This window comes from Nilaparvata lugens, chromosome 11, assembly GCF_014356525.2.
Source record: "Nilaparvata lugens isolate BPH chromosome 11, ASM1435652v1, whole genome shotgun sequence".
NCBI lineage: Eukaryota > Metazoa > Arthropoda > Insecta > Hemiptera > Delphacidae > Nilaparvata > Nilaparvata lugens.
Window position 1 is genome coordinate 27,287,993 of NC_052514.1, and position 12,489 is coordinate 27,300,481.

The window sequence follows — 12,489 nt, forward strand, 5'->3', positions numbered from 1 at the left end:
TCTCGTACTCAGTTTCTCACACACACACAATGTCTCTAACTCCCCACCCAAGAACGGTCAACTGCAACTATGTTTTTTTTAATACATTACCAAATCGTCAACTCAAACTATTACAGCGAGACTTCTATATTAACAATCAATATGAACTGTCTTAAATCATTTGAACTGTCATCATTGGTTGAATGAGGAGCATTTACGATATTTTTCAGGAATACTGACAGTTTGAAGTTAATCTTACATGAGAAATGTCTGCTTTGAATAACGGCAACATCCTCAATTGCATCGGAAAATTTGGCAAACTGATGGTGAAGTAACTGAAGGATCTTGATGGATAGAAGTTAGAGAGACTAAGAAGTACCATACATATGTGGAAAAATAAGTAAGGTCCCTTACCTTATAAAAGAAAGTGCAGTTTAGGTAATGAAATGTTATTTCGGTGGAATATTCATATAATGAATATTTGTTATTCGGCGGAGTTAGGTTATCATTGACATGATTATCAAGATCACAGCATAATCAGCATTGTTATCAAGCATTGACATCCATTGGGGGATGTATGCAGGATCGCGGATATGTGACGGATGATATTTTCAAGGGAATATCGAAATAATAAGTCAACACAAAATGCTTAATTGGGATGTAGATTTTTGAGTATAAATCGCGTAAAATAAAATTGAAGTATCTTTTTAAAATTTCCTGGGGGAAGGCCCCCTTTTGGTGGGGAGTATTCCATACCCATAACCCCCCCCCCCCACCAAAAAAAATATTTTTCTGGATACGCTACTGGACATTGATCTTGGACAGACAGACAAGTCCAAAAGTAATCAAGAATCAGACAAGATCAAGGCACTGATATCAAGATGCTTTCATTATCAATATCATTTTAACTGTGGTTATTTCCATTTTCCTTCTTCCTCAAGTGAGCAAAGGTCATATTTTTATCTTTCGTATCTTATCCTGCTCCTCTGTCATCAATGCCTAAACCAGTTTGGATTTGAGGAAATTTGAGAGAGAGGAGACTACTGTATTTAGACGCTTCTTCTAGATACTATCATATTCATTCAGGAATTAGCTATTTCGCATCCCATTCATTATAAATTCTAAAAAAGTTCTTCAGATATAAATATTAAGAAAAATGTTGCTATGAAAGTTTCATGAAAACCCTTCCACATGAAATGGGGAATTAAGATTCACTTTAAATGGGAAACACCAGAATTTCGGGAGTGTTCATTGAAAAAATCTTGTGTGGCGCACTCACACTACTTTCCATGCCGTTATGAAAATTGATCACCTGACGCTATAGTCCAGTCAAGGAAATGTTATAGAGGGAAAAGTAGGGAAGACAATTTTTGACCCCGCAGTTCTGTTTAGGGTAATAAGGAGGTAAACATATCAAAAGTCCCCACCCCTACCCCCTAGGTGGTAAGGGGGTGGGGGTGGTTTAAAGGTACCATTTTTTTGGTTTTTCGCATAAAACTCAAGAACTTTATACCCTAAGGACTTGACTGTCAACAAATTGAAGCTTACATAATTTCCTACAATATTCAATAATAAACTTTTTCTATACCTTCTCTAGTTTTCGAGATATCCGCTCTTGAAGGTGTGACATTTTTGAAAAAAAACACGTTTGCCACCAATTTTTTCTATTCTTGCTCTTATAACTTTTTAAAAATCGATGGGAAAAATAAATGTTGATTATGAGCTTAAAGAGCATTGAATTCTTTTCAATTTGATGTATAATTTCACCCTCTAACGAATTCCCCTACACATTCTGCAGCAACTTTAGTGTTGAGTGTGAAATCTCTATTTTTGCAACAATAGACCAATAGACAAAGGAATTTGGAGGGAATGTTTTAAACAATTTTTTTGACTTTGCAGCTTTGTTAAGACTAGTTAGGAGGAGAACACATCAAAAGTCCCCATTCCTAACACATGTGCTAAGGAGATGAGGGTGATTTAAAAGTTGCATTTTTCAGCGTTCTGCTTCCACGATCATATCTTGAGAACAATGCGTTCAACCGACATAACTAACAATTCAAAAATGAAGCTTGATAAATTCTCTACACTTTTTGTTTAGTAAAATTTTGTGATATTCCCAACACTTCCCGAGATATTCGCTTTTGAAGGTGTGTAATTGTTAAAATAACAATCCCATGTTTTGCTCTTTCAGGGATTATAACTCTTCACGTGATTGTTCGTGTCGGATCCTTATATTGTAAGGACCTTAAGTTCCAAATTTCAAGTCATTCCGTTAATTGGGAGATGAGATATCGTGTACACAGACGCACATACACTCATACATATATATATGGTAATAGGGCAAAGAAAGTAAAAAGAGGTTGAAGATTTTAGAGCTGATTATAATATTAGAAAATCGGCACATCATTATTTTACGAAATGCTTATGAAAGTGTATCTTAATAAATTAATGATTGCATAAAAAATATTATATCACATAATTATCGCAATGTGAAGTGTTTTCCATTACGGTACATTTTTGTTGAAATATTATCCATATTATTTAGATCGGTGGAGACATTTATTTCGTGGAAAAATCATGAACGATGAAAGATGAATGTTAGGGTAGGCGTAGGCAAGGGTAGAGTAGGTAGTTAACCTACTTATTAATTTGGTTCAATTCCAAAACTCAATGTGTATGATATGATTTTTTCAATCTCCTCGTTGAGAACGACTGAGGTCTATTTGAAAACACTTTTAAAAATTTCATTTTCTTTTTTCCTTAAAGTTCAGATAATTTTCTATTTATTAGAAATGATAAAAAATTCTTTATTCAACGATATTTTATGGTGAAACAGATCAATAATGATCGTCTTTTATAAAATGATAGTCTTTGATTGTCACACAGGTGAGGAGTCTAATTTCTAGGCTAGGGAATGGAATTGATAAAATTCGATCACAGATCTTTGGTGAAAAGTTGTTGGTTTTAGTACTTATCCCTTCATTTTTTATCCATAATATATCTTCCCAGAGTCAAACCAAGGACTCTTAAGTAAGGACATGAGAATCATTGTGTTGTACTCTATCTTATGGTACCGTGAATAAAATATAGACTCTTTTGAAGGTATGTAGATTCTCGGGCATATGAAGAAAGTCTAAGTCATGCTTTTAATGAGAGTTACTCCATATTGATAACGCATGAATTCATTGATCCAATTCAAATCCACCCACAAAGAATAGTAAACAAGCTGAAACATGAAAGGAGAAAGCTGGTCTCTGCAGTCATCAATCAAAAATTTACTCCATGTAAATATGAGCGTCATGTTTTCCATTGCATAATACCAACATTTTTTTTGAATTAATTAAGGAATGTATTGAGCTCCAGACAGGAAATCAGAACAATAGCAATCCCATTCATTAGATGGCTACCAACTTGCTAAGGATGTGTTTTTCAAAGCACTTCCACCTATTTATAGACATTCTAAAATTGACTAGGATTGATTTATTTCCCTTATTTGGATGGCAGTTCGTCAGTCGGTATTTAAAATTGCATTATTACCGTATCTCATGACTAGCTGTTTTATAAATTTGGTAGAATTCAAACTTTCATGTTGAGCATGTATATGACGTTCTCCAGGATGAATTTATGAATAGGTACTTCTTTGAAAATGAATAATATATATTTTACCTTATTTGCAAGATGTAGGAAAGTAGAAATTTGATACCTATACTGGAAGCATATTAATACACTTTAATAGTTTTTATCTCTTTCAAAAATGATTATATTCTATACTGTATGTATTTTATATGTAGATTATATTTTATAAGATATGAATGATTACTTGGGCTGGTTGATGGTTGACTGGGCTGGAAATCTAAAGGTCCGAAAGGTGGATAAGGGAAAGGTGTTTACTATAAATACAGATAATGATCTAAACGCTCTTATGGCCACCTGTACTTGACTCCTTAATTTTTCGAAAGAAGAATCCAACTTAACTGACTGATGGTACCTATTTTTATTTGATAATGTAGATTTTTTTCCCAAATAAGAATAATTCTAATAATAATTGATTATGATAACTATAAATTCAAATATCAAATGAACGATAGATGAATATCAATATTTATATACGGTAGCTATAAAGCTGTATTATCTAAATTGTTTTTTTCAAAATAGTTCTCTTGTTCCTCAAGTTCTACAACTTACATATTTAAGCTTTTGTTTCTTTTCCCATTACTTTCGTTTAATTATTTCCAGTTATATTTTTAACTTAATTTGAATATTATTTTTTTCCCACATCTCAATATCATGCGATTTCTATTTAATGATTCAAATGTATTGCAATGAACGAAAAAAGCGTATTTCTTTTCTTTTCCCCTATCCATCCTTGCTTTTCTGTAACAAGTGATTTGTATCTTCGTATTGTGCCTTATAACGGAGGGGGATGTAATGGGGAGAATTCTCAATTGTGCTTATTCTAAATGTGTGAATTGTGTGAATGAAGTGAGAACGCTGAGATGACTTTTATTTTATATTCGATTTTTATTTCACTTTATTAATGTACATATGTATTTTTTATGAGATGTTCATAGGTCTTAGTTATTTTTGGAGGGGATTATTGCCTTGGAGTGAACGGAGAGACTGTGTTAACTAGTAAAAAAAGAATATAAATAAGTAAATAAAATATAAAAATTGATAAATTGCACTCTAGGCTGCAACGGCTTACTTGTCAATTCAATGTTTGATTCTTGTTCTTTTCATGATTTTGTTCCTCGGTAAAACTTTCCAAGCAATCTTATCATTAGAGTGCCTAGTCCGGGTAGCATTGTCGAGCCTGATCACCAAATTCTCTAGTTACAGTTCTCTTTCAAAAATACAGCAAGATTCCTTCATCTACTTCTGTTCTTATCGTAGTAACAGTTTGCAATAGAGCAAAAGTGATGCAGTTTCTCCTCTCGCTCACGGCGGTATCTCTCTCTTACATTAAGCACTTTGTTTTTATTTTTATTCTTGTTTTTATTTTCGTTCATCGATAGTAGCCTACTATCTCAGTCAACTGAATTATCCTTTCTTTTTCGAGGTAAACAAAATATAGAAATGCCGTACAGAAAGATGATCAAGTTTACCTGATAAAATTTCGTTTGAGGCATGGCTTGAATGTGCCTATACCACTTCTTCTCTATACCTAATTTAAGTAACTTTTAAAATTAAAAACTAACAAATTTTCATTTAACGTTAATTTTTCTTTTATCACATAGTTTTTCAAAGAAATTAGTAGCTTATATCTTTTCTAGTTTCTCTTGTCTATTTTTTCTCTTTCCTTTTTAATCTTGAATTAAATTTTTAATAACCTTTCATGGTTATAATTGATAATTTTGACAATGAAGCTGCACAGGAATGCTACGATACAATTGAGTTAGATAATATTCTTCGCCCCTACCAATTAATTTTGTTAATGATGTGGAGAGGAGTTCAAAGAGTGTTCTTCACATGAACATACGAAGCCTAAACAAGAATTTCGATGAATTCGCCTACACAATTGAAAACTGTTCCTTAAAATTTAATATTATAGTATTGTCTGAGACGTGGATGAGCGAAGACGAGCCTTTCAACTATGTTTTGAATGGTTACTCGTCAATAAATCACCAGGTAAGAGAAATAGAAAGAATGGTTTCTGTTTTTTCATCAGTAATGAACTGTCTTTTAACAAATTAAACATTGAAATTATGGAATCAGACTCATTGATACTTAATATTTAAAATCCTATCACTAAAAATGAGATCAATTTAATTGCAATATACAGATCACCCTCTCTATCAGCAAATCTTTTTTTGAATGCTTTGGAAAGTACTTTAGAAAGACTGCTCGCACATAAAAATATAATTCTATAATTGGTGATATCAATATCAATCTAAAACAGACTACCGCTATTTCTATTGATTATTTCAACATATTGTCTTCAAACGGTTTCGTCTCCTATATAAATAAACCTACTCGAGTCCAAAATCAATCGGAATCGTGCATTGATCATATCTTTTTCAAAAATAGTTCCTTCAAAGCTGAAGATTTGATAGGTGCTATTTTCAAGACCGATATAACTGATCATTACAGCACCAGTATCCATATTAAAACCGCAGACGGTGGTTCTGATAGGCCTAATTTAGCAAACACTATTACTGAAAAAATTGTTTTCAATAAATTAATTTCAAATATTGAAAATGAAGATTGGGAGGAGGTAATAAATAATAATAACATCCATACACTAGTACACTCTTTTGAAGAAAAACTTTCAACTCATATTGAAAATGCAACTATCAAAATAAAGACATCACACAGAAATAAACCACTAAAGAACTGGATCACCACCGGACTAATAAGAGCTATTCAAACCAGAAATAAAATGCACAAAAAACTACAGAAGCAACCACATAATAACGAAATGAAACAATGCTACACTCGCTATAGAAACGTCCTAAACAAATTACTGAAAGAAACCAAGATTAGGTATTACAGAAATAAATTGGAGCAAAGTAGGGGTAACTCCAGGAAGACATGGAATACCATAAATGAAATACTTGATGTAGAAAAGAAAAATTCAAAGACTAATATTGATCCTGAAATTTTAAATAAACATTTTTCGTCTATCGGGAGAGTACTCGCAGAAGAACTGAATAAAGAAAATAAAAACATCCCTCCTCCAACTGGTCAAAATTCCCGTTTTTCACGAATAGGTTTCCCAAATTCCTTTTTCCTTTTCCCGACAAATGAGGAAGAAATTATCAAAACAATTAAAGACCTCAAATCCAGCTCAGCACCAGGAATTAATAACATAAATAATAGCTGTCTAAAAATCATTGCCCACTATATTGCTAAACCTTTAAAAATTATAATTAATAAATGCTTTGAAGAAGGTTTCTTTCCGGAGGAGTTCAAGGTGGCTAAAGTCATACCTTTACATAAATCGGGAGATGTTGACGATCCCAATAACTACCGCCCAATAAGCTTGCTAAGTGGATTTTCAAATATCATGGAAAAGCTTATTAAAAAGCGGCTAGTACAATACATGGTTGTGAGTAAGGTGATTCACCCTAACCAGTTTGGATTTCAAGAAGGAAAAAACACAGAAGACGCTATTTCGTTATTAGTAAAAACTTTAACTGAAAATTTTAGTAATAATGAAAAATCTATTGCAATTTTTATTGACTTGAAAAAAGCATTCGATACTGTCCCACACACCAAACTGTTGGAAAAGCTCAATAGAATTGGAATTCGAGGTTTGCCCCTGAAACTTTTTACAAGCTACCTTGAAGGTCGCTCTCAAATATTATCAATTGAAAATAAATCCAGTACTGAAAATCTTTTAGATTACGGCCTACCGCAGGGGACTGTACTCTCACCAATTTTATTCATACTATACATTAATGACCTCCTGAATCTCGACTTGCAAAATGGTCAAACAATCTCATTTGCCGACGACACCACTTTAGTTTTTTCGGGTGATAACTGGGAGAGTACTAAAATATCAGCTGAGAAGGGTATTTCCAGGGTCAAGAACTGGCTTGACTATCATACCCTGACTCTGAATCATAAAAAATCTTCATTCATGACCTTCACACCAAATGCTGCTACTCAACCTGTAAACCGAATAAACTTGAAAATTCATAATATCAAATGTAATAAAATAGGTTTGAATGATTGTGACTGTCCTAAACTAGAGGACTCTAAAACCGTTAAATACCTGGGAATAATTGTTGACCGTCATCTGAGATGGGATTCCCAGATCCAATCTCTATGTCACAAGGTCAAGTATCTAACAAATAAATTTTACAAAATGAGCCAGTTGAAAATGCAGCAAATTACTAGAATGGCCTACTTTGCTTACGCACAATCTGTGTTGCAATATGGAATTAGGGTATGGGGGGGTACTGCTGAATGTCATATAAACAAGATCTTCAATGTTCAAAAACATATAATAAAAGTGGCACTAAGCAAACCAAGGCTGTATCCTACTAGAATTCTCTTCCAGGAATCTAACATACTTACAATCAAACAGCTCTACTTGAAAAATTTAATTTCATATTTATTAAAAAACAAAAATCTTTTCAATACCCGAATTACTCCATATAACACGCGCCAAACTTACAGGAGATCTGACTTACCTGAAACTAATCTAACAGTATGTAGAATGCAATTTCCGTATAGATGTGACAAACTAGTAAATATTATACCACAAGACTTCATATCAGACAATCAAAATTGCTATAAGAGAAAAGAAATCTTATCATGGATCAAAACATCACCTGACGTTTTCAGTAATCAAAGGCAGTAGCTTATAACAAATTCTAAATTTACGTTTCTCCACTCACCTCTTCTCATCACCAGTTGACTTGTGCATTCACTGTGCTTCTTCTCTTTCTCAGGTTTTCCCTCTTATATTGTAAAAAAAAACTGTTCTTCATTTCACTCTGTATTTCAAATTTATTTTACCATTAGGCTATTCTTAGTCATTTATTATATTCTATTTTATAAATATTTTTTCTTTTCTACGTTTCTCAATCTTTATATTCTCTTACTCATGCTCGCGAACAGACGAAAGTCTTGCGAGCTACACATTCTTTTGTACTCTTTATTTATTTTGTATTTTTGTGTATTTAAACTATGTAAAATATGCAAAGAATGAATAAATTGAATTGAATTGAATTGATTATTTTTAGTAATACCTAATACGCATTATTTTTGTGAAATTAAAATTTTTCATCTTCTATTGTCGAGAGTTATATATTGTCACTTATAACCCCAAGTAGTCTACCGTAGATAATTATACAAAAATATACATAAAATACATGATATCGTGCCCAAGATATACGCCAAAATAAAAAGTTTTAATTATTGGAATATGTTATTATACGGTACTTCATCAAAATTTCAATTCCAAGTTTTTGCATAACATCTGTGACCTTGTAATGTCAAAAAAGAAAATTGTGGAACCCCTGTTTGGAATGAATAAGGCCTTAATTTCTATTCCAATACAGAATATGTCACTTCAGCAGGATATCTCATTATGTCATCAATGCTAGATATAGCTAAACCGGGTTTTGGACAAATTATCTACAACAGCTATAAAGTTATTTAAAAGCCAATATTTCTCCATCTATCAATATATTTATTATTTCCTCTGAAACAAAATTGCGACCACGTTGATCTTGCAACCAGTTCATTATTCATCAGGCTAATCTACTTGACAATTTGGTCAGATTGAGTATTTTTTCATAAACATTTTCTCATTAATTTTTTAATTAGCAGCACTCACTCGACAGAAGTGATATCGTGTGAACTTGTTTCGCAACCAATCAATTATCACACATTTAAAACTATATTTTTTTACAAGTAGTTTGCTTAGAACCGGAATAAATTGTTGCTAAATCTTAAACTGATTTTTCAACCACTACCGAAACACATTTAAAAATTGACACCGAATTAATAGGGTTGGATTAAACGGGTGTCATTTTCAATAGATAATATCTTTGGTTGAATTCCTTTCGAATTCCTGTTATCATTCTTGGTAAATATGTCATTTATCGTTGTCATTCTTGACCTTCAAGTTTTAAAAAATCTCAGAGCTTCTGTGAGTAAAACATTTAATTTGAAATTTGAACAGATTTCGATAAAGACACGTGTGAATTCCTGGTATCTGTGATGATTAAGATCGTACATTCTCAGAAAGCAAGCGAGAATGTTTTGGTGTAGATTTGTAGAATTAATAAGAGCCTACTTCACACTGATTGGCTCTGTGCTATTCTCACAAAATTGTGATGTTGTGAAACTTGATATAAGTGTTAGGGGAATGTTTAGAGTTGGAAGTGTTATGAATCAACCAAATTCGAAAAATGTCATATCTGAATTTTTAATGTTGTAGGTAGTCTTAGGAGGGCCAAGTAGCCTCTCTGTGTGAACCTCGTCAGTGACATTTTCGAAATTATTTCATTTTAAAATCATGTATAATAATATTCATAGCTATATTTTCTGCTTGTTAGATATTTAGGCCCTTAGTCTTTGAAAAGTTTTCGGAGAACTGTGTAATAAGTTGGTTAATAGTTTCCATTTACATAAATAATAAGAGAAATAATTCAAATAATGTTTTTATTATAATAGTGGTACACAGAGAGTTAAGAATTTAAGAAGTGTTGCATTCAAGGTATTCAGGGGTGCCCCAAAGACCAACAATGACGCAAATCCCCCTCCCCTAAATATTTCAAATTTAGTATTAGCCGCCCCACAAATAAAGGCACCATCGCAAAAAAGGTCGCCAGTCACTATTTTCAACCCCCCCGCACTGAAAATTATTTCTGAACCTCCTCCCCAAGAACCTCACCCCCCACACTGTGGGATAAGGTACCTATAGTACCGTAGGTTACGTCTTATAAGTCATTGTTTTTTATCAGATAAACATTTCTGGGCTAGCATTAAATTCTCAACGTGAATAGGAATCAAAATTTTAAAAATTCATCGTATCTACATAACAAATTAATTGTTATTTAGCAAATCATAGTTGAACCTTGATGTCTCATCTCATAAGTTACATCAGTTTCATAAGTTGGAAGCACCCTGACTCATTGCTTATTTGCTATTCACAAGAAAGAATAAAAAAGTATTATGTGTACCAGTAGATGTGGATTGAATTTTTGTTATAGGCATTTTTTTGAAAATTTAGATCAGAATATCACATATAATATAAAGGCCTATTTCAAAAATTCAATCCATATCTACTGGTACATATAATATATTATTGTTTCTTCTTTCAAATATATATTATATTTCTGAATACAGCAGTTTTGACTTTCAAACAAAGCACAGTAGGCTATACTATTTTATTGCATAGGTACTCAAGTTGTGTACATCATAGATCTCCATTTTTCAATTGCAAATAATCATCTCAGGAGTACTCAAGTAAGTTACACTTATTTATAATTAGCGTTATCTTGATGTATTTTAATAAGCGCTTATAAAAAATGATGAGTCATCAGCCAAAAATCAACAACCTGTAAGTAGTTCAGTTTGATAGGTGTAGCGGCTACGAACTACGAAGCCTATGATGGTTTTCAGATGTTCGAAATGAAAAATGGGCAGAGCGGTTACAGTTTAGAATTTGTATTTGTGTGAAGCAAAAGTGGAACATGCAACGAAATTGCTTGTGTGCTGATGTGGAATCGCATAAATTCAAAGATACAGAGCATTAAAGAATCATCCTGCCACTGCTTCTAGAAGCGATCAGTATAGACCACAAAAAACGTTGCTTGAAAACATTTAATCGCGAGCAATCATCTCTTGAAGATTGATAACGCCAATAATCGCAACAAGATATTTCATCGCTAAATCTGGTAGCAAGTGAACTTTGGACGCGCAATAAATCTCGGTCATTTCAGATGATACCCTTTCGATGGCGCAAATATGTCGTAATAAACCTGTCTCTGTCTCAATGTCAGTAGGGCGGGGCTGAGATATCGAACATCACCACACACTTCCTGGTATATATTATGCATTTCAGAGCACCACAACTTCAGTTTACCCATATGCAAATCAGACATTTTGATCTTTTTCCATCGGACTTGTATCAAAATATTCGCATGCTAGTCACACACTGACGATCCATATTAATTATTATTGGATAATTGGCCAGAAAATTCGACAGAAAACCGTCTGCATGAAAAAGCCGTCAAGTACAGATTAAATTTTATGTTACCCACCACCAGCATTAACATAATCTGATGTGACAGAATCTTTTTTTAGTTCTAGATTTTATTTATTAGGCTGCTTTTCAATGTTAAGTGATTTGGATTGGCTGCTTAAAGACGGTAACACATAATTAATATGTCAAAATCGTCTATTCGGTATAAGTTATTTTTGTATAGCAAGGTGCTTTTTGACAGTGTTCAGGATTGTTATTATCAATCAAGTTACAAACTAACATCAAGAAAACATAATCTACCTTACTGTAGTGTAGAATTAACCGTATTTAGAAAGAGTCTATTAAGAATAGCCTGGTACGGTGTCTAGACTTTATTAGCTAGCCAGAATTAGCAAAGAATAAAAAATACGAAAAATTAGGTAGGTTATAAGTCCAAGGTAGTAAAGTAATGTTAAAGTACCTAGTAATAAAGGGCCCTACACACCTACGGATTTGGCCTGTCTTGGCTCGGCTCGGGAGAAATCCGTGAGTGTGTAAGTGATTTTATTGCGAGCCGAGCCAAATCCGTCCAGGGCTACTGTCGCGGCTCGGCTCGGGCGAAATCCGTGAGTGTGTAGGCTCTCCCGGCCGGGCGCGTGTAGTTATCAAAAATCTAAATCGCCTAAAAATCGAGATAGCAAAATTTTGATTTCAGATTCGGATTCAGCGCCCTCGAATTAGTAAAATGGTTTGCAGGGACTCGAAAATAGAAACTGTGAGCACTTTAATGTTATTAATGAAGAATTCTATTTCTATGAAGAATTTGGTTGAACCTATAGCAAGAGAGTACTAGTACTGTAAAATAA